At 36.4% G+C, this 13377-nt stretch overlaps 1 pseudogene; it reads left to right on the forward strand.

Annotated features, from left to right (window-relative positions):
• Nucleotides 1–9951: 9951 nt before the first annotated feature.
• LOC122225958 lies at nt 9952–10873 on the forward strand (annotated as a pseudogene).
• The last annotated feature ends 2504 nt before the right edge of the window (nt 10874–13377 follow it).

Consider the following 13377-nt stretch of genomic DNA (forward strand, 5'->3'; position numbering starts at 1 on the left):
GGAAAGATGCTCAATATCACTAATGCAAATCAAAACCGTAAGAGATATCACTTTACACCTGTCAGAATGACTAGTATCAAAAATACAAGAAATAGCAAGTGTTGGCAAAAATGTGGAGGAAAAGGAACCCTCATACACTGTTGGTGGGAATGTAAATTGGTCCAGCCATTGTAGAAAACAGTATGGAGATTCCTCAAAAAATTAAACATAGAAATACCAGATGATTCAATAATTCCACTACTGAATATTTCCCCAAGGAGAACAAAAACACTAATTTGAAAAGATATATGCACCTCTATGTTTATTGCAGCATTATTTACAATAGCCAAGATATTACTCATTTATAGACAAATGGATAAGGAAGATGTTATATGTGTACACACACACACACACACACACACACACACACACACACATTGGAATATTATGCAGTCATAAAAAAGGATGGGATCTTGCCTTTTGCAACAACATGGATGGACCCAGAGGGTATTATACTAAGTGAAATAAGTCAGACTGAGAAAAACAATACCATATGATTTCACTCATATGTGGAATCTAAAAAAGAAGTGAATAAACAAACAAAAAGTAGAATCAGACCTATAAATACAGAGAACAAACTGATAATTGACAGAGGGGTAGGGGGTGGGGGATGGGCAAAATGAGTGAAGAAGAGTGGGAGATACAGGCTTTCAGTTATGAAATGATTAAGTCATGGGAATAAAAGGCAAAGCATAAAGAATATAGTCAATAATATTGTAATAATATTGTCTGGTGACAGATTATAGCTATACTTAATGGTGAGCATAGCATAATGTATAAACTTGTCAAATCACTATGCTGCATACCTGAAACTAATGTAACATTGTGTGTCAACTATAGTCAAAACAATCTAAAGATTTTTCTCTTTGTCTTTGTTTTTCAACAGTTTTACAATGATATATCTAGGTATGAATGTTTTTCAGTTTATTTTCATTAGAGTTTATTGAGCTTCTTATATGTGTATATATTAGTTTTCCACTGTGCTTAATGTTTTTCTGCTTTTTTCTGTTTTGTTTTGTGTTTTTTTGTCAGTTCCTTGAGGGCTTTGACAGGTTGGGAGCAGAAGGTACCACTTCAATCTGGGCTTGTCTATTCTGAATGGGCAGTTTCACTGTAATCCTCAGACTTTTCCAATTGCCAGTTGCCTTGGGTAATCTCATCACCAACCTTTTTTGGAGACAGACAGAGGGAGCCAATCTTTAGGGCCAGGGCAGTGGTGGCACCAACCTCCCATCGGTGCACCTTAGGTAAACGACTTTGAATTCATTTGGGTCGAACTTAGGCAGCATGGAGGAGGCAGCTGGTGTTGGATAAACTTGGATTTTGGGACAACTGAAGGCAAAGTGGCACCATTGCCTGCCCCAAGCGGAAAGTTATAAATTTTAATTTTTTAATTTTATTAAATTTTAATTTTTAAATATATCAAATACATACATTTTTTCCTTGTCTCTTCTTATCATGTGCATGGTTTCCTCTGCCTTCTTGAAAATAACACTACTTATAATAGCTGTTTTAATGTCGTTGTCTGATAAGTCTATTACTGTGTAATTTCTGAGTCTATTTTCAGTTATTGATTTTTTCCTTAAAAAATTATTTTTATTTGAGAAAGGTGGGGGGGGAGAGAGAGAGAGAGAGAGAGAGAGAGAGAGAGAGAGAGACCCAAGCAGGTTCCATGCTCAGCATGGAGGCTGATGTGGGGCTTAATCCTACAATCCTGGGATCATGACCTGAGCCAAAACCAAGAGTCCAATACGCAACTGACCGAGACACCCAGGCACCCCTAATTTTTTCTTCTTAATGTAAGTTGAGTGTCCTGACCTTGTATGTCTGATACTTTTGATGCCTGATGTTGTAAATTTTACATAGGTGATTGAAGACTTTTTTAGTGCAGTTGACCTTTGAACAACATGAGTTTGAACTGTGCAAGCCCACTTATACACAGATTTTGTTTTGGATACAATACAGTACTGTAAATGTATTTTCTCTTAAGATTTTTAATAAGTCTTTTTTCTAGTTACTTTATTGTGAGAATACAATATATATTATATATCATAAATGTACAATTTATATGTACAATATATAATACATATAACATGCAAAATATGTGATGTTATGTTATTATGAAGGCTTCCAGCCAACAGTAGTTAAGTTTTGGGGGAGTCAAATGTTATATGTGGATTTTCAAATATATGGGAGGTTAGCACCCAACCCCCACATTGTTGGAGGGTCAGCTGTATTACGTTAAGTGTTTTTGAAATTTGTGCTTAGACATAGTTGCTTAGAAATAATTTGATCCTTTTAATACTAGCTATTAATTTTTGTAAGCTGGGTTCAGAATACCCTCTTGTCTAGTGCTAGTTTTGTCTCTTTACTAAAGTGGTACCCATCTGATGACTCTGTGTGTAATAAAAGTTATTTATATTCTGAGTGGTGAGAACACAAACCAAAAATCCAAGTTTATCCTAGCCCTCTGTGAGCTCTGGATCTTATTCTACCTGATCGTCTCTAATGATCTTTCCTTTGGCTGTCATGTGCTAATGAACATTCTGCTAAAGAGTTTAGGGGAATCTTCTGTGGCTCTCTAGATTTCTCTATATGTGTGCATCTCTTTCCTCTTCAAGACTTTGCCACATAAATGCTAGGTACCTTGGTCTCCTTGAACTCTGAATTTTGTCTCATTAATGCATGGAATCACCGAGCTCTACTTTTGTGCTCTTTCCTTGTGCTGTGGCGTGGAAACTTTCTGAATGAAGGGAACTAAGGCATTCACAGGGTTTGCCTCATTTGTTTCCCTTCTCTCAGTGTTCTCCATCCCATACTACCTGCTATTCAATATCTGAAACCTCTTTTTTCCTTTAATTTTGCCCAGTTGGTAAGACAGAAGGGCAAATCTGGTTATAGTATTGTGTCATGGCTGGAAGCAGAAGTACAAAAATCTGATTCTTAAAATGCACAGTTGACACCTGGGCTGATATTAGGGAGTACAAGAGGGCTAGGAACTTATTTTGTTACTATTTAGATTAAATGAGAATTTAAAGACAAAAGGCACAAAAATAAAAAGGATTATAAGAAACTCCTATGAATAGTTACATGCCAACAAACTGGATAACACAGAAGAAATGTGTAAATTCCTGGGAACATATGATATACGAAGAATAAATCATGAAAAAATAAAAAAATCTGAATAGACCAATTACTAGTAAGAAGATTAAATCACCAATAAAAAACCTCTCGAGAAACAAAAGTCTAGGAACAGACAGCTTCACTGGTGAATTCTACCAAACTTTCATAGAATAATTAATACCATCCTTCTTAAACCCTTCCAAAAAATAGAAAAGGGAGGAATAGTTTCACATTCATTTTACAAGGCCAGCATTACTTGATACCAAAACCAGAAAATGACACCTTAAGAAAAGGAAATTATAGGCCAATGTCTTTAATGAGCATAGATGCAAAAATCTTCAACCAAATATTAGCGAACTGAATTCAACAACACATCAAAAGGATCATATACTGTAATCAAGTGGAATTTATTTCAGGGATGTAAGGATGGTTCAATATCCATAGGTCAATTGATGTGATACAACACATTAACAAAATGAAGAATAAAAATCGTATGATCATCCCAATAGATGCAAAAAAAACACTTGACAAAATTCAATATTCATTTATGGTAAAAATTCTCAACAAAGTGGGTATAGAGGGAATGTACCTTAGCATAATAAAGGCCATATATGACAAATTCACAGATAACATCATACTTAGTGCTGAAAAGCATCAGGAACAAGACACGAATGCCTACTCTACTTCTATCCATCAAAACTTTGGAAGTCCTAGACAGTAATTAGGCAAAAAAGAGAAATAAAAGCCATCCAGATTGGTAAGGAAGATGCAAAGCGGTCACTATTTGCAAATGACATGATATTATGTGTAAGAAACCCTAACAATTCCACCAAAAACCTGTTGGAACTAATAAACAAATTCTTTAAAGTTACAAAATAAAAATCAGTATACAAAAATCTGTTGCATTTCTATACACTATTAATGAACTATCAGAAAGAGAAATTAAAAAAACTATCCTGTTTATAACTGCATCAAAAAGAATGAAAATACTTAGGGATCAATTTAGTGAATCAATAAGTGAAAGAACTGTACTCTGAAAATTATAAGACATTGATGAAAAAAATTAAAGAAGACACAAGTAAATGGAAAGATATTCCGTGCTCATGAACTGGAAGAATGAATAATTTATAATGTCCATACTACCCACATCAATCTATAGATTCAATGCATCCCTACCAAAATTCCAATGGCATTTTCACAGAAATATATACACATGCACACAATGGAGTAATATTCAGACATAAAAAAGAAGGAAATAGTGCCATTCTCAACAATGTGGATGGTTTTTGATGCTAAGTGAAGTCAGGCAAAGAAAAACAAGTACTATATGATCTCACTTATATGTGGAATCTAAAATAAGACAAAAACAAAACAATTCAGAGATATAGGGAACAGATTGTTGGTGGCAAGTGGGGTGGGTGGGTGAAATGAGTAAATGGAGTCAAAAGGTACAAACTTTCAATTATAAAATATATAAGTCCTGGGGATAATGTACAGCATGTTGACTATAGTTAATAATGTTGTATTGTATATTTCAAAGTTTCTAACAGCATAGAACTTGAAAGTTCACATCACAAGAAAAAAATTGTTAACTATATATGGTGACAGATGTGAAATAGACTTATTGTGGTGATTATTTTGCAATATATACAAATATCAAGTCATAATGTCATACACCTGAAACTAATATAATGTTATATGTCAATTATATCTCAACAAAAAAATGAGAATTTAAGTATCAACTTTCAATCCAAATACAACATTCAGAAGTTAACACAGTAGGGAGTGTAGTTAAAACTCAAATTTGGGTCTGTGAACATACGTATATGATAAAGAGTAGGTTCTGAGCACTCCAACTGAGAAACCATAACAACTTACCACAAATTTAGCAGCTTAAAACAACACAAATTTATTATCTCACAGTTCTGTGGGTCATAAATCTGGGTACCACATGACTTGGCTGGTTCCTTGACTTAGTGTCTTAAAAGACTGATATCAAGATGTCAGCAGGGCTGTGCTCTTTTGTCAAGATTCTGCAGGAGAATCCCTTTCTAGGGTTATTCTGATCATTGGCAGAATTCAATATGGTTTTAGAATGTAATCCCAGTTTCCTTTCCGGGTGTCCATCCAGAGGTCATTCTCATGCTGCCTCTACCCCCTAGTTTGTATTCCCTAGTTTCATAGGTAGATTGGATCCCTCAAGCTTTGAGTCTCTCTGACTCTCCCCTCTGCCTCCTCTTTCCTGCTACATCTCGTTTCACTCTAGCTGGAGAAATTTGTCTGCTTTTAGGGGCTCAAGTGATTAGATTTGGCTGACCCAGACAATCCAGGATAATCTCCCTATATTATAGCCCATAGTCTTAAATTCATTTGCAAAGTCTATTTGGCCATGTAGCATAACATATTCACAGGATCCAAGGATTAGGTCATAGTCATCTGGGGTGGGGGGACGCATTATTTGGCTTACCATATCAGCGTATTGGTTAAAACCCTCATCCTATCCTTGACCTTTATACTCCAGAGAAATAAATAATTGTACCCCTGGGAGATCTCTGACATTCTCACCCTTGTTGTTATTCAGTTTCATCTTGGAGAAGACAGAAATAAGCAGATGCCAAATATCATCACAAAATCTCAAAGCTGGAATCACTTATTCCAGCCCTTTAATTTTACAGATGAGAAAATTAATGTTCAGAGACAGGAAGATGCTTTGACTAGTTAGTGGTAGAGCTGAATATTGATTCTGGAGCTACAGATCTTTGCCAATATGTGGTTTCATTAATTATATGACTATGCATTTACCTATCTTTTCTAAGCTTCAGTTTGTTCATCTGAAAAATGGGAATAATAATGATCTTTACTTCTCAAAGATGTTGTAAGAATTAAAGGAGGGGCGCCTGGGTGGCCGAGTTGGTTGAACGTCTGACTTCAGCTCAGGTCATGATCTCACATTTTGTGAGTTTGAGCTCCACATGGGGCTCTGTGCTGACTGACAGCTCAGAACCTGGAGCCTGCTTCCGATTCTGTGTCTCCCTCTCTCTCTGCCCCTCCCCTGCTTGCACTCTGCCTCTCTGTCTCTTTCTCAAAAGTAAATAAACTTTAAAAAAAAGAATTAAGGGGAATTAGTGTGTGTAAAGTACATAGTACAGTAACTGTACCTGGCACTTAGTAAATGCAAGAAATGTGAGCTATCATTACTGTTGTTGTTGTTAATATTATTATTTTATGAATCAAGGCTGCATCAACATATAGGCACTTTCTCTTGACTGAATTGATTCGATAACTGAGTAATTTAGTTGAAGCAATTTTGAATGTGAGACTTTTATGTTCTATCACTGCTTTTTCAATATGGTTCTTTCTTTCTGCTCGAGTGACTTAAAAATTTAGATAGGTGAGAAAAATCTATACTACCCAAACTGAACCTTTATTTTAAGGTGCTAAAGCAATATGATCACGTCCATTCTCTATTTTAGTAAACTTGGTCATGAATGCACTCATAAAACAAATGCTTTTTGAGTGTCAGTTATAGGCCAGGAGATATTATAGAGGTGAATAAAACAGTCATGATCCTTGTGGTGCCTGGCTTGCTCAGTGGGTAGAGCACAACCCTTGATCTTGGTGTTGTAGGTTCGAGCCACATGCGTATGGAAATTACTTAAAAATAAAATCTTAAAAAAAATGTATTTAAAACAGACATGATCCTTGCTTACTCAGGGCTTATTGACTGGGGAGAAACTGACATTCAGTGAGTAAGTAAATATGTAAATAAAGGTCATTATAAATTCTTTGAAGGAAAATAATAGGATGATATAAGAGATTTTTAAAAACCTATACTAGATTGGAGGTCAGAAGGATTCTCTGAAGAGTGACATTTTAGCTGAGGCCCAAAGAAAGAGAAGGAATCAGCCATGTAGAGAGTGTTCATGTGGTCGGCCTTGGAGACGGAAATAAATACACAGATTTGGAGGAGAGGAAGAGGGAGAAGGAGAGAAGGAGTGAAGGGGAAAGTTTGGCTGAAAAGTTAGATACAGGCAGGTGATAAGGGAAGGGATGGCCTCAAGATGAATCCCAGGTTTCTGACTGGAAGTTAGGGAATATTGTTAGAAGGAGTTTAGAGGCATTAGGTCTAATTTTATCAACCACTTGTCATGTTGCGTGTAGCTTCACATGATATTTGGCTTTTTAATTTCCAATTTCAGAGGAAATATTGTATAAAAAAGCGTGATAATCAAATCTACCTGCCTCCCTCAAAGGATTCTTGTGAATATCTGTTCAGAAATGTAGTTATAAAAAAAGCAAAAAATGAAAAGAGAAAGGAAAGCAGATACAATCATGAGTATTTGTTTTATGGGAGAGAAATAGGTGAATTTAATTACATATCAGTTGCTTAGAAGTGGAGCTGGTAGAGACGGTGAAATTAAAAGATTAGAGAAGGGAAGTCAATAAATAGAAAACAGCATTTCATTTTTGATGCAAACAGTGTGTCATTTGAGTCAATCTGGAGAAAGATAAGGGGAAATAACATTTTTAAAGGGGAACTTGAAATGGGTGCATTGGCATAATGGAGAGACAGTATGTAGCTCACTGCTCTGTTATTTATTACTTATTTTAATCTCAACCAAAACTCTATAATCCAGACATTATCCCATCTTAAATATGAACAAACTGAGGCTTATAGTAGCTAAGTAAGTTGTTCCAGGTTAACAAGTGACAAAGCTGTGATTTAAACCCATGTCTGTCAAACTCCTAAACCCAACTACTGACACCCGAGGCTGACAAACTTGTTCATAAAGGGCCTGAAACCAGTTTAGGTTTTGTGAGCCATATGGTCTATTTCTCAACTACTCAATTTTGCCATTGTAGCACAAAAGCAGCCATAGATGATACATAAATGAGTGGATGTGGCTGTAAGCCAATAAAATTTTACTTATAGAAGTAAGTTGGTGTGCTGGATTTGGCTGCTGACCACCGGCTCACGTTAAGGAAAAGAGACGGCTTAACAGTTTCTGTGGAAAATGGTGATGCCAGAGCAGACAAAGCCTCATTTAAAGACAATCCACAAAGAAAATTATTTCAGATGCAAATTAATGAACTTCCAAGTTTCTTAGAATTCGCAATGGTTATGTCACAGCCTAGCAAACATTTGTTGTTCATGGTAAAGCAGAATGGGAAGACACTAATTAAAATTCTAAAATCATCCAGAAATATCTTACCCAACAGTTCCAAATTTGTCTTTCTCCCAACCTTTTACTGGAGCTACTTACTGACTAGGAAATTGAACAGTGTACAGTGACTTTTTCCTTTGTGTTCCCTTTATCAATTTTGGGGGGGGGGGGGCAGTAAGAACTAGCCACAGGAAAAAAGGTAAAAAGAGCATACAGAGGGAGGGTGGTCACAGATTTGAGTGTATTGGATTAAATCACTTCTGAGGCTTCTAGATTAGTGGTCTGTCCTAATTAGCCCCCGACAATCCTAAGTTTCACACGGGAAGTGAGATGTTCAATGTATGTATTTTCTATTGGCACCGTAAAAAATGACCACAAACTTAGTGGTTTAAATGCTTGCTTATTATCTCACGGTTCTGTGGGTCAGAAGTCCAGGCACAGCATGGCTCCCATGGGTCCTCTGTCTCACAGAAGTCCAGGCAAAGCACGAGGAGGACTCAAGCTGAAATCAAGGTGTCAGCTGAGCTGGGTTCTTATTTAGAGATTTTGGGGAAGATTCCCCTTCCATGTTTATTCAAGTTATTAGCAAAATTTAGTTTCTTGTGATTTGAGGACCAATGTTACCTCTTCCTTAACATGTTCCCCACTTCATCTTCAAGCCACTGATGACACCTGGAATCCTATTTGTGATTTGAATTTCTGACTTCATTTTCTGCTCTGCTTTTAAGGGTTTGTGTGGTTAGATTAGGCCCACCTGAAAAATCTCCATATATTAAAGTCATGTGAGTAACAACCTTAATCATATCTACAAATCCTTTCTGCCACATAATATAATGTATCCATGTGAGTTACACCGGAAGGCAAAGGTCATGGAGACTATTTCACATGTAGTAAGTTAGAATTTGTTATTGCAGCTACTTTCCAGGAAAGAGGGAGGTTGGGAGGAAAAGTATTTGGGTTCTAATTTAACTCATCAGCTGTTGTTTTTCAATGTGAGTGCTGAAGACTGAATTTCCTTCCTTCCTTCTTTCCTTCCTCCTTTCCTTCCTTCCCTCCTTTCTTCTTTCCTTCCTTCCTCCCTCCCTCCCTCCCTTTCTTTCTTCCTTCCTTCCTTTTAACAAAAGTTTTACAGGATACATATAAATTAAAGAGAGAGATAATGGACCTACAGACTGGTAAGGAGCCTAACAGGCTAATAGTTTCTAGTGATTGGCATGACAAGTAAACACAGGGCAAAAGATCACAGCAGAGAGGGGGAATGCAAATATTTCAGTGTCAGAGTATTGAGCTACACTATCTAGAAGAGATGCAATCTCATCCACCAAACAAAGGATGAGTAAAAGTTATTAGCTTTGGGGTACCTGGGTGGCTCAGTCAGTTGAGTGTCCAACTCTTGATTTCAGCTCAGGTCATGATCTCATTGGTCATGGGATCGAGCCCTAAATAGGGCTCCACTGCAGCACAGAGCCTGTCTCTCTCTGCCTCTCACTCTTTCTCTCCCTCAATAAAAAAATAAACACTTTTTTCAAAAGTTAGTTAGCTCTTCCAATGTTTGTCATTGTATTTCATTGTCTTTTTGATTTCTTTCCTAATTTTCATTTCAATTGAGTAAGAACTGAAAGAAATGGAAAATCAAACTGTGGTCACTGTAATTATCATTCCAGGATATCCCAACCATCCTGAATTACAAGGGCTATTTGTCTTGATCTTCTTGATCATTCATCTGATGACTCTTCTGGGAAATGCTTTCACATTCACCGTGATCAAAATCAGTCATTTCCTCCACATTCCACTGTATTCTTAGCAACTTGAGTTTCTTGGACATCTGCTACTTGTCCATCACCATTCTGGTCACGCTAGTGAACTTATTCCAGGAGAAGAAGACCATGTCATATGAGTGCTACCTTTCCCAGATGTTCCTGTGACCTGTGCTGGGGAAATCTTGTGGCTGCTATGACTTATGAACACGATGTAGCCATTTGCTACCTTCTGCACTATCTGTTTCTCATGATCTAACAGTCTGTGTGCATTGGTTGACTGGAGCTTGGCTGGGTGGACTAGAGAATTCTGTGACATACTCAGTGCTGGCAGTCACATTCATTCTGTGTGGGTTCAACCAGATCAGCTGCTTTCTCTGTGATATCCCACTGCTCCTGGAGCTCTTCTCAGACACTTCTCTCGATGAGTTTGTGCTCCATCATGTTGCCAGCACCACCACTGGCTTGAGTCCTTGCCTGTTTACTGCAATGTCTTACATACTTATCTCTGCCATCTTTAGGATTCCTTGAGGACAAAAACAAGGCCTTCTCTATCTGTGCATCCCACTTCACTGTGGTGGTAGTCTTCTTTGGGATAGCTGACTTCAACTATGACAGCCCAAGGTAGGCTACAGCCCAGATATGGACACCCTGGTCTCTGTGCTTTTCTGTGTTGTAATCCCCTTGTTGAACCCCATCATCTACAGCCTATGAAACAAGGAGGTCAAGGGTGCCCTGAGGAAGCTGGCTGGAGAAGGTAGATTCTGTAGTAATAGTAATATTCTGTAGTAATATCAGATTAACATTTTTCATCTGCAGAGTCCTCTTTCTTTCTTTCTTTCTTTCTTTCTTTCATCTTTCTTTTTTTCCTGTTGATAACTTTTACTTGTATAACCTTTTAGTTATTTTATTAAAATACCGTGTTTATTAATTTTTAAACCATTTAAAAATTATATGTATTTAAGGTGTACAAGATGATAATTTGATAGACATATACATAGTGAAATAGTTACTATAGTCAAGCTAGTTAACACATCTCCACACATAGTTACCCATTTTTATGTGTGTATGATAAGACCACCTGAAATTCACTGTTAGCATATCTCCAGTATTCAATACCCACAATTCCTAACAAAAATCTAGTACTGAAATTCACTTGCACACGTCCCAAAAGAGATAAGAACCAATCTTCTCATTGTATGCTGGGAAAAGATGATTACCATAACTTTAATGAATACATGAGAGAATTAATTGTTTTCATTTCTAACAGTTTCTATTGAAGCTGTTGCCCTTGAATTCTGTTTGTACTCTGAGGTATCTCAAAACAGCCACTCAGAGAGAGATTACATGGTTATTCCCAAATGGTCAGTCCACAAGCATTTATAAATGTCCATTCTAGAAAAATGAATTCATTGAGAGATCTAAGAAAGATTTTTGACTCTCATATTAGGCAATGAGTATACTCAAGGTAGGTCCTGCAATGGCAGGCCTCCATCATGATGGATGGTAATTGATAGCCTGTTTTACCAGAGAATATCCTTTCCAGTCTGGGAGAGAACCAGAGTAGGGAACAGGAAGCCCTGCCACAAAGTCAGAAATCCAAAGCTTTTGGTGAAAGACAGTGGTAAGTAGTTTATTTACTATCCCAGTTGAGAAAAACTCTGCCCAGTATCAGGATATACTTACTTCTTAAGAGCATACTATAAAATATTGTACATATTTTCATTACTACTTTTATGACCTTTATGTAATGACATATGTGTAATATTATTTTCATGTTGATTAATGTCTGCAATAGTAATAATGAAACCAGAATTAAAATGACCTGAGAAATTATCAACTTAACAGCCTGAGAAGTGCCTACATTCTTTAAGTAAGGTAATATGAGGGGAAAATTTGTTCATGGTAAATAATATATGATGCATAGTATTATTCTTACTCTAATTTTGACAAGCAAGACAGAAAGAAATAATTTTTAAGCAGAAAGCATATTTCCTATGCATCCATTATCATATGATATTAAGGATGCACAAAATATTTATTTAAATAAAATATAATTAAATTTGTATAATTCATATTTGGAAACTTTTTTGTTCACTATGCTAGCAGTTCTCATATTTATATTACAATACAATGTGTGGAGGGTGTCTTGCAAGCAATTTATTAACTATCATAAATCCCTGAAGTTTATGAGTCATAGTGACTGGTCCTGCCCATACTCAAGAAAAGGGGATGATAGTAGACCCATACACCAAGCGTTGGGTTTTGGGGGATCATCTTAGAATTCTGCCTACCATAAATGGTGACCATCTTCCATATTTCCTGTTACTTATGTCTTCCTATAAATGAGTAACCTTTTCATTTGTATCCTGTGTATTGTTACTAACAATCATAGGACTTTTGGACAGAGCTGTGCAGATAGAAAGGATGCTGAGATTGTTTGTAAACTGACTTTTTAAAATGGTCAATATTATATGACATAAACAAAAGGCTAGGATACACACCAAACTGTTCACAGTGGTGCCAGGCAGAATGTGGCATGAAGGTGAAGATATTTCACTTTCATTTGACATGCCTTCGATTCCAGTAAAGTTTTCGGTAAGCATATGCTTTTTTTGAAATTTAAAATCCCACAAAATTTTTAATTTTAAAAATATTAGACCTCCTTGTACATTTCTTTGTAACTCCCCATGAATCTATACATATTTCAAAATAAAAAGTCTTTAATGTAAAAGGTAAATATTAAATAAAATTTGGACCTATGTATCTATCTATCCATCTATCTATGTATCTATCTCTAACATACAATTAGACCAGGAAGGCTTTCACTCATGTGGAATGTCACCATCCCAGAGTATGTTCATAAATGTTAAATGGGGATTTTCCCAAGGTACGTAAAAACTAAGGCTACATTGATATATTAAGAGTGATCCAGTCATAGGAATATGAAAATTTCAAGGTCATATTTAAATGCCATATTTTCAGGTATGCAACAACATTGGCAGAACTGTGTAATACTGGGTCTGAAAGGAACTGTGCAAGCAACTCAAATGATCTTCACTTGAGACTTGAATCAATTCTCTGCAAGAGACGTAGCAATCTAGACTGCTTGAATATCTCCCACGATGAGGTTTCATTATTCCCCATGTGTTATAAAATTCTTGCATATATAGTCTAAATACAGTTACTAAAACAAAAAGTTGCAAGGCTAAATAAAGTAAAGGTAGAATAGATACCAGACCAATTAAGCACAAGGGGTGAGGAGATTTCAATTCAACATGAATTTGACAATT

Source organism: Panthera leo, chromosome C1, assembly GCF_018350215.1.
Source record: "Panthera leo isolate Ple1 chromosome C1, P.leo_Ple1_pat1.1, whole genome shotgun sequence".
In the NCBI taxonomy this organism is placed as follows: Eukaryota; Metazoa; Chordata; class Mammalia; order Carnivora; family Felidae; genus Panthera; species Panthera leo.